The sequence below is a fragment of the Rhinolophus sinicus genome, linkage group LG06, assembly GCF_036562045.2.
Source record: "Rhinolophus sinicus isolate RSC01 linkage group LG06, ASM3656204v1, whole genome shotgun sequence".
Lineage (NCBI taxonomy): Eukaryota > Metazoa > Chordata > Mammalia > Chiroptera > Rhinolophidae > Rhinolophus > Rhinolophus sinicus.
This window is the reverse complement of record NC_133756.1, coordinates 99,328,644-99,343,702: the sequence shown is the minus strand read 5'-3', so window position 1 is coordinate 99,343,702 and position 15,059 is coordinate 99,328,644. Positions and strand designations below refer to the sequence as shown.

At 34.4% G+C, this 15,059-nt stretch overlaps 1 long non-coding RNA gene across 4 annotated transcripts in view; it reads right to left on the bottom strand.

Annotated features, from left to right (window-relative positions):
- Window positions 1-15,059, bottom strand: part of LOC141572197 (uncharacterized) — an 839,411-nt gene that overhangs the window by 774,967 nt on the left and 49,385 nt on the right. For all 4 annotated transcript variants that reach the window (XR_012497419.1, XR_012497417.1, XR_012497418.1 and 1 more), the window contains exon 2: window positions 2,348-2,557. This is a non-coding gene — a long non-coding RNA (uncharacterized LOC141572197). The remainder of the gene's footprint in view (window positions 1-2,347; window positions 2,558-15,059) is intronic.

Sequence of the window (15,059 nt, the reverse complement as noted above, 5' to 3'; positions counted from 1 at the left end):
TGTCTTTCAGCAGTTAAAAATGAGCTAATAGCAATATATTCATATGAAGACACCACAGTTTTATTTCTAAAATCTGCTATTGATGATGGGTTATTTGTGCTAATTATGTCCACAGAGGTTAAGAAACAGATATTACAATATATTTAGGCATAGATATTCTATACTAATAATGGTTTCAAAAGCACACAGGACATTTAAACATGTCATATCTAAGCTAGCAGTTCAAGCATGGATTTCCAAGTCCCTGCCTATTAGTTTTACTTTAATTGATTTAACCCTATTAAAAGACATAACTACAAAATGAAGAAATGTTGTAGAGATATACAGTATGTTTGCCATGATCTTTCCTTAATGAATCCCTTGAGAATGGATCCATTTTTCAAAGTGTACTGTCTGTCTGTTAATCACAGTTTTTCCAATGTTAAAGAAGGAATATATGGAATATATTTTTGTCTTAAAAATTTAATTCCCACTGACAATTGCATTTCTTTGTTTAATAATATAACCTAAAACTTTTCAAAAAATCAGTTCATTGCTACAAAAAGAATCATACAATAAAGTATTTCCTGTTTCATTAAAAATGATAATTCTTGCCACTAACTTTAATGAGATTTAGAAATTTAATGAATATAACAAGAAAGATCTCTGTGCATAAGTGAGGTTCCCTATACTAAGTGATTCTTCCCTCATTGTCTTGTGCTTTTTTTTAAATGAAAATTTACTGGGGTGATAATGGTTAGTTAAATTACATAGGTTTAAAGTTGGTCCGAGTTCAGTGGTGTCTATAATTAATTGATCACAGTCATGTGCCTTATTTACTGCTTACAGGAGATTTAAGGAGTGATCATGTCTAAAGCAAAAATTTCCTAGTTCTATGGCTCAGAGCTTCTCTCTTAGTAAAAACTACTTTATTACCATTCAATCCTAATTCACGAGTTTATGCCAGGTACCTAAATATCACCTCATCCAACTTCTGTAAAAGCAAGTCTAGAATACCCCTTCCTCTCTTCCTCCCACTCTTCCTATTTCCTTGTTTCCTATTTTCCTTCCTTCCTTCCTTCCTTCCTTCCTTCCTTCCTTCCTTCCTTCCTTCCTTCCTTCCTTCTTTCTTTCCTTCTTTCCTTCCTTCCTTTCCTTCATTTCTATGATTCTCATAGAATTAAGGATGTCTTTCAGTGTGTGTCAAATGCACACTTAATTCCTTTTGCAGTTACTATAAGAGGAAACACTCCCAAATAAATATCCTACTGGCTATTAAGTGTAAGCCAAATTAGAAGAAGACACATTAGAAAAAAAAATCCCTGGCTAATTTATCCACCAGTGAGCTAGGTAATTACTTTGAAGCCAATACTCGAGAGAGGCATTCAACAATAGTAATTTTACTCTTTTATATTTGGGGTAGTGCCCTATTCTCTTCAGTAGTGTTATTATTACAAAAGACAGTACTAATTTTAAACTCTCTTCCCAGATACTTTTTGTTTCCCATTCTCCTTTGGGCAACTCTCTCCTAAATTCACTCTCTTGGGCTGTAAAGTTATCTGGCAGTCTTCCTAAAGAATGCTAATCTCAACATCCATGCCTCAGAAGGACTTATTTCCAGGAACTCCAGGTGGATTTTACCCTTTAGGGAATTTTTACCATGTAATTCCAATGGGATCTACTTACCAAGGGGTTAGATGGCGTTAGATGTATTGATTGCAAAGTGATTTTCTGGCATCTGTCTGTAAGGAATAATTAAAAACCCAACTTTGCATTTCACTGCACACTCATTCTCATCCTCATTGTCATTAACCAACTGCTCTTTTAATATAAAATTTTGACATATGCTTTTTGATGAGATAATTTCATCAAACATTTATGAAATAGGTAAGTCGTGCTATTTACTAATCAAAGATCCCAGGTCTCATTGATAGTTTGACATTAATAATACAGTATCTTCTTTTTCTAATTTTTTGAATGTTGAGATAAAGAAGATATGGTTATATTTGCACATGATTGGTTTTATATATGTGCATTATAAGACAGTTTAGCAAAAAGAAAAAATAATAACAAGCAGAAGTTTGCACACTGATATGTCAAGTGGAAATGATAAGGCATCCAATTTGGAGCAATATAATTTGAAAAAGCAGATTTGATATCTTAATATAATTTCTACTTGGAAAACAAAATATATATAGCATTTTTATAATACAAATATTGAAAGTAAAACACCATAAAATCCCCTTAACAAGTGAGGACAAATAGAACATACTGACATACAATACTGTAGGTGGAGGGGACGTTTGCTCTTGTTGTTGTTGTTGTTGTTGTTTTCCTAAGTCTACAAAACATGGAAATGTGTTCTTACCAGTTTGAGGTTTTATCTGTGTTTTCAAATGCCTTGCTAGCTTGCTCTCATGCCATCATAATCTGCTCACGATTGGTAGGATATTTACAATTCCAGGCTGGCTTGCTTGCTTGCTTTGCTTGTTTATTCATTTATTTATCGACCTACCCACTGACTCAGTAGGTCATCTGCAAGCTTCTCCACTCATACATACAGCATTGAAAATTAGACCTGTAAAGGGAAGAACCTAGGGTTATCTTTCCTCATCCAAGCTAAGTTATCACATGCAAAGGAGAGTTAACACTAAAGTATATTTAGAGTTATAGTTAAGAAAAGTGATCTCTCGTTCAAAGCATAATGACAAAAGAGGCTATGTCAGACAACTGATTACTTGAGCTTTTCATGGCCTAATAATATATGTACTAATTGATTCCTGTTTGAAGTGTGGACATTGCCTTATTTTGTCAAGCTATACATAATCTGATACCATAATGTGAAGACTTCCTTACAGATATAGCTTCATGTTTTGTTTTTCAAACTCTACTTTCTTGCTTGTTGTTTTTTACAAAATAGAAAACAAAATCAATGTACAGCATGTACAGCTGAAGGGAAATATGTCTATTAATTCTTAAAAGAATGCACATTATATAAATATGTTAAATGAATGAAATAACATGAAATAAAATTTTATTTCCTTAGAATTTAGGCTCATACTATCCAGAAGGATTATGGTCATCAACAAGGCTATTTCAGATTCATATTGAAATTATTGTTTTTTTCTCAATAACAACAATAAAAAAAACACAATGAAAAATATGGACAGAGGACCTGAACAGACATTTTTTAGAAGAAGACATACAAAAGATATACATATATATATGCTCATCTTCACTAGCTATAAGGGAAAAACAAATCAAAACGACAAGGAAGAAGCCACCTCGAGACTGGTAGGAGGGGTGGAACAGGCTGGTCCCCCACCTGCGTGTGACCATTAAAATTGGGAGGACTATCTTGGTTGTGGAGATTCCCCCAGGGAAGAGTGAGGGGTCCCAGTGCCACACTAGCCTCCCCACCCCATAGTTCCAGATCTGGGGAGAAAAGTCCCCATAATTTGTGGCTGTGAAAACCAGTGGAGATTATGGCTGAGTGAGACAGAGGTAAGCTAGAGTCCAGGAGTTCCTCTTGAAGGGACCATGCACAGACTTACTCGCTGACAAACTACTCGCTGTGAGCTCCAGCACTAGGGCAGCAGCTCAAAAGGCTCTAGGGACATATGGAGAGGACCTGAGTATTCTGTTTCAGGGTGAAGGCTGAACAGGCACCTTTCTCCCAGACAGAAGTGCTGACAGAATCCACCGTTTCTTTGTTGAGCCTTCCTCCTTTCCAGAGTGCTGATGCTGGCAGCAGCCATATCTGAGTCCCCATCAAATTGACTAATGCTGTCTTGGTAATTCTGAGAACACACACCCCCACCAACTTTCAGGCAAACCCAGACTATTTCCAGTGGCTTTTTCATATAAATCGTCAGCCTTGGCTCATGCTACAGCCTTTCCTAAAGTGTCTCAAAAGTTCACAAAGCCTGAACAAGCAGCATCTGGCTTTGGCATATCCTGTACTTCTGGCCAAGCATCCCTAAGCCAAGCATAAGTGTCATCCAGCCTTGGTTCTTGGCTTGGCTTCTCAAAGCAACTCCAAGCTCAGTGTGGTTGGTCACCAGCACACTGCTCCATAGGATCAGCCCCTCCACAAAAGCTCCTTCACTGTGCTTGCAGTCACAGTAAGTCCTCACAACCAATGAGCCCAAAAGTCAAACCCTCCCACTGAAGTGCAAAGAGCAACCAAGATTCTACTATAAAAGGAGGACACACACAACTTACACAGGGACACACCTGGAGCACCCAGATCTAGTAACCAGAGTGACTGCCCCTCTGTGCCCCATAGGACACCTACTGTAGAAGGCCATACTACTAAGAAACAGAGACATGGCAACCCTACCTAATCCATAGAAACACACACAGGGAGGCAGCCAAAATGCAGAGACAAAGAAACATGTCCTAAATAAAAGAACAGAACAAAGTTCCAGAAAAAGCACTAAACAAAATGGAGACAAGCAACCTACCAGATGCAGAGTTCAAAACACTGCCTATAAGGATGCTCAGTGATCTCAGAGAGAACTTCAACAAAGAGATAGGAAACATAAAAATGAAGATGGAAAACATAAAAAAGAACAAATCAAAAATAGAGAATAAAATAACTGAAATGAAGAATATATTATAGGGAATCAACAGTAGATTAGATGACACAGAAAATCAAATCAGTTATTTAGAAGATAAAGTATCAGAAAACACCCAAATAGAACAGCAAGAAGAAAAACAGAATCCAAAAAGATAAGGACAGTTTAAGGGGCCTCAGGGACAATATCAAGCATGCCAACATTGGCACCAGAAGGAGAAGAGAGAGAGAAAGGAATTGAAAATATATTTGAAAAAATAGTGATGGAAAACTTCCCTAACCTTGTGAAGGAAATGTATATTCAAGCTAAAAAACTGCAGAGAGTCCCGAACGAGATGAACCCAAAGAGGCCCACACCAAGACACAAGATACTTAAAATGCCAAAGTTTAAAGACAAAGAGAATCTTAAAAGCAGGAAGAGAAAAGCAATTATTTACCTACAAGGGAGCTCTCATAAGACTGTCAGTTGATTTCTCAACAGAAATTTTATAGGCCAGATGGAATTGGCAGGAAGTATTCAAAGTGATGAAAAGAAAGGACTTACAACCAAGACTACTCTACCCAGCAAAGCTATCATTTAGATTCACAGGACAAATAAAGAGTTTACCAGACAAGGAGAAGCTAAAGGAGTTTATCACCAACAAACCAGTGCCACAAAGTATGTTAGAGGAACTTCTTTAGACAAAATAAATAAATAAATAAGCTTCAAAAATATGAACAATAAAATGGCAATAACTACATATCTAGCAATAATTACTTTACATGTAAGTAAGTGGATGAAATGCTCCCATCAAAAGACACACTGTGGCTGAATGCATAAAAATACAAGAACCGTACAAATGCTGCCTACAAGAGATTCACTTCATACCAAAAGACACACAGACACTGCAAGTAAAGGGACTGAAAAAGTTATTTCATGAGAATGGAAACAAAAAACAAGCAAAAAAAAGCTGGGGTAGCAATACTTATACCAACAAAATATACTTTAAAACAAAGTATATAACAAGAGTCAAAGAAGGACCTAGTAATCCCACTTCTGGGTATTTATTCAAAGAAACCCAAAAAGCTACTTTGAGGGGACGTGTTGGCCCATGCATTCATTGCCTCATTATTTATAAACAAGATATGAAGGCAATCTGGAGGTTCCTGAATGGTTGAATGGATAAAGAAGAGGTGGTATGCGTGTGTGTGTGTGTGTGTGTGTGTGTGTGTGTGTGTGTGTGTGTGAGATGGGATATTAATCATTGGAATGAATGATATTTTGACATCTGCAACAAGATGGATAGACCTAGAGGGTATTGTGGTGAGTTTATAGTAAGTCAGACAGGGAAAGACATATGTCATATGATTTCACTTATAACTGGAATCTAAAGAACAAAATAAACAAATGAAACAGAAACAAATAGATACAGAGACCATTTTGATGGTTACCAGATGGGAGGGGGCTTGGGGATGAGTGAAGAAAGTGAAGGGATTAAGAACTACAAATTGGTTGTTACATAGTAGTCATGGGGATGTAGGGTATAGCATAAGGAGTACAGTCAATAATATTGTAATAACTATGTATGGAGTCAGATGGGTACTAAATCTACCAGGGTCATAGATGGGAGGGGGATTGGAGACAGGGTTGAAAAGGTGAAAAAATTACAAAACACAAATTGGAAGTTACAAAATAATCAATGGGATGTAAAGTAAAGCATAGAGAATATAATTAATAATATGACAATAACTATGTATAGTATCAGGTGGGTACTAGACTAGTTAAAGGGATCACTTCTTATTATAGAAATGTTTGACTACTATTATGTTCACTGGATATAATGTACAGCATAGGCAATATAGTCAATAATATTATGAAAGGGTAGTATGGTGTTAGATAGTTGTTGGACTTATGGTGATCACATTTTTAGGTATATAAATGTTTAATAACTACGGTGTACACCTGACACTAATATAATATGGTATGTTAGTTATATTTTAATTAAAATTTAAGAATACATCTTGATTAAAAAAGTTAAAAAAAACACAATGTGGTATCACTTCATGTTTGTCAGAATTATTATTATCAAGACAAGAAATAACAAGTGTTGGAGAGGATGTGGAGAAAAGAACACTCACACACTGCAAGTGGGAATTTAAATTGTACAGCCACTATGGAAAACAATATAGAGATCCCTCAACAATTAAATCTAGAACTACCATCTGATTCAACAGTCCCTTTTCTGGTTATCTACCCAAAGAGTATACATATTTATTCATAGAGATATATGTACTCCTATGTTTACTGCAGCATCATTCATGGTAGCCAAGACATGGAAAGAACACAAGTGTCTTTCAGTGGATGATTGGATAAGGGATATGTGGTACATATATACAATGAAATATTACTTTGTTATAAGAAAAGATGAAATACTGCCATTTGTGACAACATGGATGTATCTTAAGAGTACCATGCTAAGTGAAATAAGTCATACAGAACACAAGAACTATATGATTTCACTCATACAAAGGATATAAAACAGAAAGCAACAAATGAACAAAGAAAACAAAAACAAAAATCTCACTGACACAGACAACAATATGGTAGTTACAAGAGGGGAAGTGTGGTGGGAGGAGGTAGAAGAGGCTAAAGGGTATCAAATATATGGTGGGAAAGAAACTAAACTTTGGGTGGTGAGCACGAAATGCAATATACAGATGATTTAGTATGTAATTGTACACTTGAACCTTATATAATCTGATTAACAGATGTCACCCTAATATATTTAATTAAAAAAAATAGAAAACAAGGAAAAGAAACCCATACAATTCATAGCATACCTAAATTAATAACAGCAATTGCTCTGAAGAGGGGGCCAGGAAGGCAAGATGGATTGTTTTCTATTATACGAGATCTGACAATTAAGTTTATGAGTATGTACCAACTAGACAGTTAACCAACTTTACTATTTGGAAGTGCTGAAACGGCTCCAAGAAAATGTTAGACGACCTCAACTTTTGCCAAAAATTCATGGCTCTTGCATCATGACAATGTACCACCTCACACAGCACTGTTTTTGAGGGAGTTTTTAACCCGTAACAAATAACTATATTGGAACATCCTCACTAGTCACCGGATGTGGTCCCCAATGGCTTCTTTCTTTACATGAAGATAAAGGAAATATTATTGAAAGGAAGATATTTTGATGGCATTCAGGACATCAAGGGTAATAGGAGGACAGCTCTGATGGCCATTCCAGAACATGAATTCCAAAATTGCTTTGAAGGGTGGACAGATGCTGGCATCTGCTTCCCAAGGGGAGTACTTAGAAGGTGACTGCAGTGATATTCAGCAATGGTAGCACTTTTTCTAGGACGAGTTCACAAACTTGATGTATGAAAAGTGTTCTACATATATATCTATGACTTATAAAAACTAAATTTAAAAATTGGTTTAAAAAAGAAAATATTGGTTTTATATTAGGAATGTATTTTACACATATTGAAAATATTGGTCATATGTGTTATGCATAAATATTTAGCAGTAGTGTAGTGCTTTAGATTCTCTAGATATATACTTACATATTATGAAAATATATCAAAAGTGTATTTATTGGGGTAGCCAATTAGCTCATTTGGTTAGAGCGTGGTGCTCTTAACAAGGTTGCCAGTTCGATCTCCACATGGGCCACTGTGAGCTGCGCCCTACACAACTAGATTGAAACCACTACTTAAATTGGAGCGATGGGTCCTGGAAAAACACACTTAAAATAAAGTTTTAAAAAAAGAATAAAAAAAGGTGTATTTATGAAAGCAAAGAGTATTAATCTTATAATGCCCTAGTTATTTCCTCTTTTAAGTGAGAATTAATTCAGGAGGCTAGAGAACAGATTAAGTTTTTATATATCTTTATCCTGAGATAAATTATGTGTAATGTTCATCTTTAGGAGCAAGAAGTGCTCTCTGGATATCCTGGAAAAAAAAAATTGTTTATTTTAATTGCAGATTTATAATGTTTATGCATCTGCAAAACCTGAAATATATTGGCTTAAAAAAATTATGTTCTTACTAATTTGCAAAGCTATATGCATCAGTATATTCATTGCAGCACTATTTACAATAGCAAGGATATGGAAGAAACCTGTGTCCATCATAGATGAATGGATAAAGAAGATGTGGTATATATCATATATATTATATATATATATGTGTCTATATATATATATATATATATATATAGAGAGAGAGAGAGAGAGAGAGAGAGAGAGACACATATATATACATAATACACATTATATATGTATATAATATAGATCTATATTACATATCTATGTAATATTAATCATAAATAAATAGTGAAATCTTGTCATTGGCAACACCTTGTTGGCCACAGAGGGTATTACAGTAAGTGAAATAAGGCAGCTATAAAAAATATATATTGTATGATTTCAGTTACATCTGGAATCTAAAAAACAAAACAAATGAACAAACAACACAGAGACAGTCTCACAGATACATGAAATATTCTGGTGGTTACCGGGTGGTGGGTTGAGGGCAGATGAAATAGGTGAAGGGGATAAAGAGGTACAAACTCCCAGTTATAAAATAAGTCATAGGGTTGTAATGTACAGCATATAGTCAAAAATACACTCATAAATTTGTGTAGTGACTAAACTTATTGTGGTAATCATTTTGTGATGTATATAAATAGCAAATCATCATGATGTTCACCTGAAACTAATAGAACATTGTATGCCAATTATACTTCAATTAAAAAAATATCACATCCTTAGAATTAAGGAAATGCTGTTAAGGTTAAAGGACATGATTCATTACTACACTTAGGTGTTCATTTTTTCCCTCATCTGAAAGTTTCTTTAGTTGAACGCCAGATGTCTTAAATATTCAATATGCTTTATTCCTTCCCCCGTACCACTGTAATGTGATTGCAGTTTCCCTTCATTGTACTCTGTGTTTTGGTGTTGTCATGAGACATTAAGGACTCATGGGTTTCTAAGAATCATTTCTTGATATTTATCATTCCTACAAAATTCCAATTTTTTTGTTTGCTTGGTTTTTACTCAATGTCTTTTAGTTGTATCTATGCTTTCCTATGAGCAAGGAGAATATATAGATATTATTAAACCTACAAAAAATATCTGTGATTTAAAACATTGCAAAAGTTAGATGAGGTTCAGGAATTTTATGAGATTTTCTGTATCAGAATTATTCCAATCAATATCAAGGCTTATCTAATAGCCACAGACTTAAAAACTTAAGAAAAAAATAACCTCCAAATACTATGTCTACGTAAGATGTAATAAAATTAAAATAGAACATCCAAGGATAACTAGACACACACACACACACACACACACACACACACACACAAAATTACAGATGATAGCTAAATCCACAAAATATAAGGAGGAAAGTTTAATAAAATGGAATATTTAGAACAAATACTACATAAAGTAATATGTTTTAAAAAATAAGTTATGTTTTCTTAATGTTGTGTTGAAAAACATCAAAAATATTTTTTTCTTTTTTTTTTAATTTATTGGGGTGACAATTGTTAGTAAAGTTACATAGATTTCAGGTGTACAATTCTGTATTACATCATCTATAAATCTCATTGTGTGTTCACCACCCAGAGTTAGTTCTCTTTCCATCACCATATATTTGATCCCCCTTACTCTCATCTCCCACCCCCCACCCCCCACCCCCCTTACCCTCTGGTAACCACTAAACTATTGTCTGTGTCTATGAGTTTCTGTTTCTCATTTGTTTGTATTTCAATCACAGTTACATAAAAGTTATTTGTAATGCTTCTCTGGTAAGGAAGACTTGCTGTGTTGTTCAACAAGTAAAAGTAAAGTATGTGAACTATATCTGTAGATAAGTTACCAGAGTGTCTGAATGAGTTTTTATAAAATGAAGGAAATATATAGTACTAATGTCCCCTAATTGTTTAACTTTCTAAAAAGTATGTATGTTTAAAATGAAAGAAACAATCCATCACACTGGTTCCTTTTATACTAAATATAAATCCAAGAACAGTCAAAAGTCAAATATTAGAATTTATATTATTGTTCTTGAACTTAAAATTATGATCCACCTGTCCTGTGACTATAGTCAGAATTTTAGAGAGTTGATTGCAGAGCTCATCTGTTACAAATATAGAAATGGCAGCAGAAAAACAAATGGGACAATACGTGTTAATGTGTTTTGCCTTAAACAAATGTTCAGTACATATATCATTCTCAGTATAACAGAGCTATGAACAAAACACTACCAAAACCTGAGTAATCTGATTTTTTACTGAGTTCCTGTTCAAATGATACTATGTAATTATTATCAGAAATCACTTTTTGAAAAGTGAACATCTTTTTTGAAGACGAGAACATCTAATTTGCAAAAGGGTCAGAAATATATATTGAGGTCTGTAGTTCAGCATGTGTAAAAGATATAATTCATATTTTTAACAATTTTTATATTTTCATGCCCTATCAATCATTTTGGTCTATATCATCCCAACCATTATTTTCTTTGCATTTTAAAGCTAATTTTCTTGAGATCATAATGGATCCATTACTTCAAATTCCAAGCTTGATCGAAAAAAATAATAGTATTGTCCAAATTTTCATTTTAATATAATAACCATATCTAATAATCTCAAACTTAGAATTGTACCATTATCAGCAGAGTTATGTGATTTAGCAAAAGTGTCAACCAGCAGGAAGGGATCTTCTCTTTGCAACAAGGTGGCTGAAGACCAGGATGGGAGGCAGAGAGCACAAGAGAAAAAGTGCAATAAGAAGTAGATTTGAGGATTCTGAATTGCCCCTTGATATCAAAACATTTAAAGGGTAGATTGAGCTTCAGTAAACACCTAGAGCAGAGGTGATTATCCCTCCTTTTAATGACCTAGGTGAAAAAAATGTAACAAAATCTTAGGAGAAGTCTCAGGATTAATTGCACCATCAGAAAAGTATGATACTGCTCAGGGAAAATATTCAGAAATTGTGGCATATTGTGAATAGACTCATTATTATGAAACACTGGAAAATAAAAGAGTGAAGCATTTGTACTGTGTTTCCTGTATAAGGTATACTGATAAGTTATAAAATAAGAGATAAGGGGAAGTTTCATTTACAGAAATATTTTACCCTAGGTTCTGTGCTCTGTTTTTATAGTTCTGCCCTCTGCATCATCTTTTCTTGTTCACGAAGGGTAACAATCACATATTGACATCTCAATAGCCTTCTATTTGCTTCTTACAAATACAATTTTAGGGTTGCAATAGGCTCTTTGCTTTACCCTCACTCTTCACTTCAGTCCAAGATGACAGTACTTCCAATACAATTCTCTTAAAGTATTTTGGGTGCCCTCTAAATTATTTTAGGTTTTAGTTCATTCAACAAAGTGTGAAACCACATATCTCTTCAAGATTAAGCCTTTTTCTATCTTGAGCTGCTGCTGAGACTCCTGGAATATAAAACCCTTACGCTTCCGAGAAGTACTATTTTTTGACTCAGAGAATCTAAAAGCATGCCCTTAATTTCTATAGAATAGCTTTTGTTTTACAAAAAGATACTCTGAGACACTACCTTTAGTCTCTTTGAGGGCTTAAAGATTTTATAATTGCACTCGCAGTCTTCATCGTTAGATCCTATTTTTCTTGCAGTACCCAGGATTTAATCTTTGTTCCAGGATAACTTCTTAATTTTAGCATCATCTGCCTTCTGATGAGGCTGACAAACTTGAAAATCATGAACTCCTGGCCACTTATTGTTTAAGTTTTTCCTTTGTTCTTTCTTATCAGTTTTTCTCTATCCTCTTGTATTTCACTGTAAATAGCAGGGTAACAAAACAAAACAAAACATGTGCTACTTCTATATTGGAAATCTTTTTTTTTTTTTTTTCTAGATTGCAAGTTCATTAGATAGACTTTGTTCTTTCCATATAATTTCAGGCAATAGTGTTGCTAAACTTCCTGCCACTACATAACAAAGATCTCATTTTTTCCAGTGTCCAATAACATTTTCTTTATTTTCTGGATAGTTCTTATAGCATCATCAAAGTTCCAACTCCTACAAATGGTGTGTTCAAGGTACTTCAAGCTTTTACTAAATTCTTCCCAAAGCCCACTGTTCAGTTCCATGGTTGTTCCCACATTTTAGTTGTAGTTATTTCAGCACCCCACTTCCAGATACAAAAAAATAATATTATTTATCTATTTCTGTGTTAAAAATCTATCCTAAAGTTCTCAGATTAAAACAACAAACATTAATTCATTTTCTGAGAGTGGCTTATTTGGGTGATTACAGTTCACATGTGTTATGAAGTTGCAGTCAAAATGGCAGTCCACATAGCAGTCTTTGCATTTGAGGACTGGTGGATCTGCTTCCAAGTTCATTAATGTAGCCAGAGGTCTCATTCTCTCAGTATGTGGGCTTTCAACAGGGGTACCAAAGACATGGATTCTCCATAGTGAATGATTAGATATTAGAGAAAGAGAGACAAGCCCAAAATAGGAAGCCACAGTTTTTTATAACCTAATCTTGGGGTCACACCTCTATTATATTTTCTTATATTCACTTCTATTATATTTTATTCATTAGAAGTGAGTCATTAAGGGCATCCCATAATCAAGGAAAGGGAAATTAAGCTCCACCCTTTTAAGTTAGGAGTATCAAAGAACTTCCAATTACATATTAAAAACCATCACAACAAGGACTTAGTTCATATTCTAAAGAAATGAATATTTGGGTCACCCTACCAGCAATGGCATAATAACTAGTCTAGGCACATGCTGAGAGGAAGGGGGTATAAAATAAAGAAAAAAAGTATTTATACTTTTATAAATGATACCATGAAAAACTCGCCCAAATACAGACTATTTTTATGAGTATTTCTTTCTTATTTTGATGTGAAAGTATTTGTTTACGTGTTGACCAATTCTTTTTTTCTGCCCTCTCCCATCCCCTTACCGTATAACATAGACTGTATATATAATGGTTAACTTAATATACCACTATTTAAGCTATAAGATATCAAAGAGGGACAAGATTGACCAAGAAAAGGAATGTATCAGTCAAAAATAGATCAAATAATACTTAGGTCCTTCTTTTTCATTTTGGAAAAAAAGGATAGTATTTTTTCAGTTTTACAAGGTGATATTTTCTTTCCGTAACATGCAGCATGGTTTGCTATTGTCTTTCTTCGGAATTTATATATGGTAAAAGAAATTCTGTATGAATTCCAGGTTGACAAGGAGAGGACAGTGGTGATTTTATACATTTCTTAGCTAAGTTGGTACTAAATGTTCTAGCATTTTTTGTTAATGCTCAGGTTAGGTTGGCCACAAATAAAATAGTAAAGGATTTGTAAGATGTAAGTAAAGAGGAGGCAATTATGATATTGTAAGATAAGTCAAAGTCAATTTGGTCCTGGCTGAATTCAGACCTGAAGTTTCCCTACATCCCACTGCATTTCCCTGTTTATGTTGTCCAAGACCTGGGCCAGGTGTAAATGTAGTTCAGTAGGAAAAAGCACTAGCTTCCTCTACAATTCACCTATGTCGTCAAGGTTGGACGCAGTGAGACTCTGGCACCTGTCTAATTTATCCTTACTCTCTCCTGCTCCACACCAACATTTTCTTCCTAACTTGGTCCTGATGATTTGAAGTGATTACAGACTAATCAGCTGATACACAACATATCATATTTTCTTTACTAGCTTTCACAATTGTGCAAGGTCCAATCGTTACAAAAATGTATCTTGTGATACATTTAGTGACATCACTATTAGGTGTCCTACATTTCGAATAAAGTCCAACATGATAGAGTAGATCAGTACTGTGGAATAATTATTCAAAAATATATCAGGATAATTTCAACATATGAATGTTATGCAGTTGTTATGAATGAAGAAAACGTTATTAACCCACTACACATGGGGAAGCAAATTTGGGTCCTTTTTCCTACACCAGTAGAAGGTGGCTGTGAGTCACTTGCATTCTCTTGTGTCTTCTGTTTCGAGAGCAACAATTTGAAAAAAAAAAAATGACTGAAATGAACTAAAGTATATGATTAGGTCACCTCCCATTTAAAAGAAAACCTCATGTATTCTCAATTACCTTCAAAATGAAACCTGAATGAAAAACCAAAAGCCTCATGACTCATCAGTACCTTCTACATGCCTTTGCTTGTTTATTTACTTATTTATGTACATTTTTTTAAAGTTTATTGGGGTGACAATGGTTAGTAAAATTACATAGGTTTCAGGTGTACAATTCTGTATTACATCATCTATATATCACATTGTGTGTTCACCACCTGGAGTCAGTTCTTTTATCACCATATATTTGACCCCATTTACCCTCATCTACCACCCTCCTCCCCCTTTACCCTCTGGTAACTACTAAACTGTTGTCTGTGTCTATGATTTTTGTTTCTTTATTTGTTTGTTTTTTTCAGTTTGGTATGAAAACACATGGCTCTCGACTTTCTCTATACGA